Below are 6,000 nucleotides of genomic sequence, written 5' to 3'. Positions count from 1 at the left end.
AATTCTAGTTGACATTTTTTATTCAACACCTTAATAAAGATGTTATTCCACTTTTTCTTAGCTTGTATAATTCTTAGCAATGTTTCTTTCCAAGCCTAGTTCTGTTCTTCTGGATGTAATGTTTCTTTTTTTACTGCTTGTCTTTAAGATTTTCTCTTCATAATTGGCTTTTATTACTAGTCTGTGGGGTGCAAGGCCATATTTATCTTATATTTGTTTTGTTTGGGGTTCTGTGAACCTTTGATTGGTCATTTGTCTCTTTGATTAATTTTGGGAAATTTTCTTTTCAAGTATTTTTCCTGGCTCTTTCTTTACTTCTTCCATTTTTATTTTTCAAGTTATGTGCACAAGAAACCTTTTGTCATTGTCCTGAGGGATATCCTAAACTATTGAAGCCTCAGAATATTTTTCTCTCTTTATTTCTGTGTTTCCATGTGGTTAATGACTATTGATCTATCTCAGATTGTATGGTTCTTTCCACCAATTTGTGCGCATATTTTCTGTTAATTCCTTTAAAAGAATTCTTAGTCACTGATATTGTGCTCTACTTTTATAGGATTTCCACTTAACTCTATTAGTAGCATGCAGTCTTTAAAAGATTTTAATGTGTTCATGTGTGTTATTCACCTTTCCAGTAGATCTTTCAGCATAGTAATAGTGATTTCTAAGGCCCTGATTGGTCCACATTAGGTTTATTTCTGATCTTGTTTCTGTTCTTTGTCTTCTCTCATTATGATGCATAGTTTTAACTTGGGGTTTTTTGTTTGTTTGTGTTTGTTTGTTTCTTGTTTTTGCTTGACTCCATTTTTATTGTATGCGTACGACTGTAAAAAGAAAAAATAGTGGATATTGAGATAATAAGATTCATATTTGAAAAATAGCACAACCTCTCTTTTGGTTAGGATGCTTGTGGGGGCATTTATTCAGTGTAGTAATTCACCTGTGCTGAGTTTTGTTGTTGCTACACTACATCAAGTCCACCACAAGCTTCACATTCCTCCAGTGGAATTCTACTCTTTGTAGTGGAAGACCTGAAGCACCAGAAGATGCTTTTAGTTTTCCTGTTGCATCCCAACCTTTAGCAGACCCTGCATACTTGTCTTGTGGGCAGTCTCTGTGCTCTTGACCTATTCCAATGGTAGACAGCTGTTTTTGTTTCTTGTTTTCATTTACTCACTGCAAGGCTTTGTTGAATGCCTGCATACTCTTAGGTTTTCCAGGTAAATCTGTTGCACCTCAAATCTTGAAAAGCTCCTCAGTCTGCCCAACAAAGGTTATTGCATATCTCCTGCCCTGCATCTACTATTTCTTATGATACTTGATGGAGGCCAATGGAAGATTTTATATGAGTATGTGTGAATTTCTCTGATGTCAAGGTTTATTGGGGATTCTGGCCATTGTGCAATATACAGGAAGTTTATTAAAATTTTTGTTATTCTAATATCTATAATCAGATAAAAGATAACTTGTTTATGTGGCTCATCTTCTCAAAAGGGATTGCGACTCTTTGAAATTTTATCTTCTTGCTTTGAGACCTCACTTGAGATGGGTATTTAAAAGCATGATTTTATATATTATTTGCCCCTTTTTTCCTTTTCAGATTGATGCAATGTTCTCTTGAGTCAGTTTGGATTCTTAGTAGTTTGAAACATGGATCTCATTTCTCTTGATTAGTCACTCTAGCTTTACCAATTTCATAAACTACCAATTTTACAACCAGTTTGGTTGCTTTGACTCTGCTATTGTATACTGGCTTTCTACTTCATTAAGTCTGTTTTGCTTTTATTTTGGTTTCTTCTACTTTTTCCTCATTTGGACCACTTGAAGAGATTGATATTTAGTTTGCTTTCTACTTTAACTCTTTACTAGTTTATGGCTTGAGTATATGAATTTCACTGAAATTAGTGATTTAACTGCATCTTGAAGTCTGAAATATAGTATTATCAGTATTGCTCATTTAAAAAATATTTTACATTTTTCAAAATAAAATTCTTTGTGACCTATATAGTATTAAGAATTATAATATAAAAATATAAGAATCCTCAGTTGTCTTTTTGTCACTGTTTTATAACATTGAAAAGTGAAAGTGTTAGTTGCTCCGTTGTGTCCAGCTCTTTGCAAACTCATGTACTATACAGCCTGCCAGCCTCCTCTGTCCAAGGAATTCTCCAGGCAGTAATAGTGGAATGGGCAGCCATTCCCTTCCCCAGGGGATCTTCCTAGCCCAGGAACTGAACCTGGGTCTCCTGCATTTTAGGCAGATTCTTTACCATCTGAGCCACCAGGGAATATTTTTTTAACATAGTATTATGGTAAATTGGTATACTCTGCTTGACTAATTTGTTAACCTGAAAAAATATGTTTTCTACAGTGTTTCATCACAATTATCAACATTTAAATATCTATTTGTTCAATTTGCTAATTATCGTCTTCAAATCTTTGGACTTCTCTGGTGGCTCAGATGTTAAATAATTTGCCTACAATGCAGGAGATATGGGTTTGACCTCTGTGTCAGGAAGATTCCCCTGGAGAAGAAAGTGGCAACCCACACCAGTATTCTTGCCTGGAGAATTCCATGGACAGAGGAGCCTGATGAGTTACAGTCCATGGAGTTGCAAAGGGTCAGACACGACTGAGCAACTAACACTTCACTTCACCTCATGACTTCAACACCATTACTGATTTTGTGTGTTGGTTCTATTAATTAATCTCTTAAGTGGGATAAGTGTGTTCTTAAAGTTGTGACTTTCCCTATTCTTTCAGTTCTGCCATTTCTCAATTTATTGGAAGCCATTTTATAAAGTGAAAGTCATTCAGTCATGTCCAGCTCTTTGTGACCCCATGGACTGTATAGTCCATGGACTTCTCCAGCCCAGAATACTGGAGTGGGTAGCCTTTCCCTTCTCCAGGAGATCTTCCCAACCCAGGGATCAAACCCAGGTCTCCCACATTGCAGGATTCTTTACCAGCTGAGCCACAAGGTACATACAAATACAACAATAATATGTCTTCTATAAAGCTGAAATTTTCTTCAATTTTCTGCATGCCTATAGACAGGCATTTTTGCTCTTAAAATCTATTTTTATATGCTGCTGTATGTATTACTCACACACACTATAATCTGTTTTCATATAACACTTGCAGATACTTTGGAAATAGTATATATCATGTTCCAGAGCCAAACATATCTAAGTGGCCTTAGAGTCTTCATCTAGAAACACAAATCTTTATACCCTCACTGACAACAACAAAAAGCTGATGAAAACAAGAGAGGAGATCGAAAGAGACAGAACAAGACCAAGAGCAAGAGAGAGAAAAAAAATTTCTTGGATCCAGGTAACTGAGAAATGATTGACTTTATCGGTTTTAGGTCATATGCCTAACCTCCCCCTAAATCAATCTTGGTGGCTCAGGAATTACAGGGCCACAGTAATTTTCCCCGCTTTGATTCAAGTCTTGAATCTACTCAGTGTAGTCTCAGAATTCTAGAAAAATCTGTCCCTGATATTGTCACATGCACCTTTACAGTTACAATACGCTCTGCAGCTCCAAATACAGTATCATTTTATTTTACAAAATAAGCATATGGCAATCGGACTAAGGATTTTTATACTATTCTAGCTGATTTTGCAACTAGAGAAGTCTGCATAGGGAATATATGCCAAAGACTTGCTCCTGGGGAGTCTCGGCCATAGAGCTTTGAGACTACATTCTGCCTGTCCTTCCTTTCTCCTCATTGACATCTGAAATACAGATGGGATAGCCAAACTCTGATTCACAGGGTTAAAAACCTGTAACAGAAACTGGTGACTAAGTGAAATTCTTCAGCTCCTTTTACAGAACAGCAGATAAGGGAACAGGTTGTTTGAAAACTCCTATTGTAACACAACAAAACTGGCTGATACTAGGTCAAGCCAATACAACTCATCAGAATCTGTGCAGAAGAGACCTGCTTGTCCCATAGGCGACCCACTGTCATCACAGCCCAAAATTCACCAACCTGTTTCACACCAAATCCTCTGTATTTGCACGTGTCCCATGAAGAAGCATGTAACCAAGAGAAACTTGCACAGAACACCAATTATCTCACTTTTCCTTACCATCAATCACCTTTCTCTAAGACCTGCGACCATTCTGCTTCTTGCTCCTGTTAATGTTCTAAGCACCTGTCTTCCTGGGAGGCAGACCTGAGACTTGTTCTCTTGCCTCCTTACTGGGTTGCCTCTGCTGCAAACCTTGGTGTCTCAGTGTTTTGACTTGTAGCTCCTTGGGATAAAGAACCTGGTTCCCTAACAGCAGCAGTCAAACTTTTCACTTGTAGGTTAATACAACACCTTAGGATACAGAAAAGAATGGAAGAAATCTGAATCAACCCCCAAACCCCAAAGGTGGATCCACCTTAGTAAAAGAACAGAAAAAAAGAAAAAAGTTAATATTTCTGGGCTATAAAATCAAGGATTAAATACACAGGTTCCACTGTCCATGGAATTCTCCAGGTAAGAACACTGGAGTGGGTTGCCATTTCCTTCTCCAGTGAAGAAAGAAATCACAGAGTTAAAAAGAATATACTTTTTTAAAAAGGAAAGGGAAAAACAAACGAATTAAAGACTTTTCAACTGAAGAAAAATTAATAAACAAACCCCTTCTTTCACAAAAACACCCCTGAGAGACAGGCTGTTGAACTCTCATCCAACCATTATTTGGGTCCCATTCACTGTGGGGTCAGGAATGCCTAAGTCACATGTGGAGGAGGGATGAAGTTGGGTTTACACAGCCAGGCAGGGAAGAAGCTTTGTCTCCCTGGCTTTCCTGGAAGGCATCTAGGTTACTGCTTCCAGGAAAGGAAAAAAAAAATACAAGTCCTGTCCTTTCAATTTCGATTCTCATAAACCCCACCCACACCTGATGACTTTTAATAACCCACTGGCTTTTCAGCTTCTGAATATAAGAGCAGTTTCCAGAGGAGCCAGAGTCAAGAGGAGCCCTAGGGGTGATTCAGAGCAGCTGACTTGACTCCCGGCTGCAGCATCTGCTCCATGTAAGTTTGCTCCTAAGCTTGACCTTCCAAGCACCCTTCTGTTAAATAACCACAATAAAATCCCCCAGTGCAGGCCCTATCCTGGGGGAGGGGAGGTGAGGATGGCCCCGTAGGGTCAGAGATTAGCTCAAGCAGCTCAGAGTTGGTTGGCTTTGAGGCATGTCACCCTGATGCTCTGCTCCTCCTGGAGCATGTAGCAGTTGCTGTTGTTCAGCTGCTAAGATGGTGTCCGACTCTGCGACACCAAGGGCTGCAGCACCCCAGCCTCCACTACCTCCTGGAGTTTGCTCAAACTCATGTCCATTGAGTCCATGATGCCATCCAACCATTTCATCCTCTGTCACCCTTTCTGCTTCTGCCCTCAATCTTTCCCAGCATCAGGGTCTTTTCCAATATGTTGGCTCTTCACATCAGGTAGCCAAAATATTGGAGCTTTAACTTCAGCAATGAATATTCAGAATTGGATTCCTTTAGGATTGACTGGTTTGATTTCCTTGTTGTACAAGTGAACCCCTTAAGCAGGGCTGGAGCAAAAAGTCCACATGGGACAAGGACGAGAGTATGCTTCATCTTCTGAGAAAAAGGGGCTGAAGTCTACTTTAGGACTGAGGGCCCAAACTCCCAGCTCCCTCACAGAAGCCCTGGGTGCAGTCTCCTCCTCCAGCCCCCTCCATCGTGACAGCACCCCACTGGGCACTGGTGGTCATCACAGATAATTTAAATCGTAACACATTAACAGTGGATTTTTTTTTCTTAACATTCAATATTCTGAATAATACAAAACTGTATTATTTGAAATAATTTAATCTCATTCTTAATAAAAAAATACTTACTGTAAGCCTATTCATGTTTATTTACCATGCATTTTTTAAAAATACCTGGCCCATGCAAATACTGCCTCTTATAAATTCTGATGCTTGCTGAAAATAAAGAGTGTGGGGTACTTTTAACTATCACTTCAG

At 39.0% G+C, this 6,000-nt stretch overlaps 1 protein-coding gene across 2 annotated transcripts in view; it reads left to right on the top strand.

Moving 5' to 3' along the window:
• The first annotated feature begins 4,940 nt into the window (after window positions 1-4,940).
• LOC101119773 (guanylate-binding protein 4-like) overlaps window positions 4,941-6,000 on the top strand; it is a 29,761-nt gene continuing 28,701 nt past the window's right edge. For both annotated transcript variants that reach the window (XM_004002172.6, XM_042240229.2), the window contains exon 1: window positions 4,941-5,038. The gene's annotated coding sequence lies outside the window, so the exon portion shown is untranslated. The remainder of the gene's footprint in view (window positions 5,039-6,000) is intronic.

This window comes from Ovis aries, chromosome 1 (assembly GCF_016772045.2).
Source record: "Ovis aries strain OAR_USU_Benz2616 breed Rambouillet chromosome 1, ARS-UI_Ramb_v3.0, whole genome shotgun sequence".
Taxonomy (NCBI): domain Eukaryota; kingdom Metazoa; phylum Chordata; class Mammalia; order Artiodactyla; family Bovidae; genus Ovis; species Ovis aries.
Note: the sequence above shows the minus strand (reverse complement) of the source record. Positions and strands in the feature narration are given on the sequence as shown.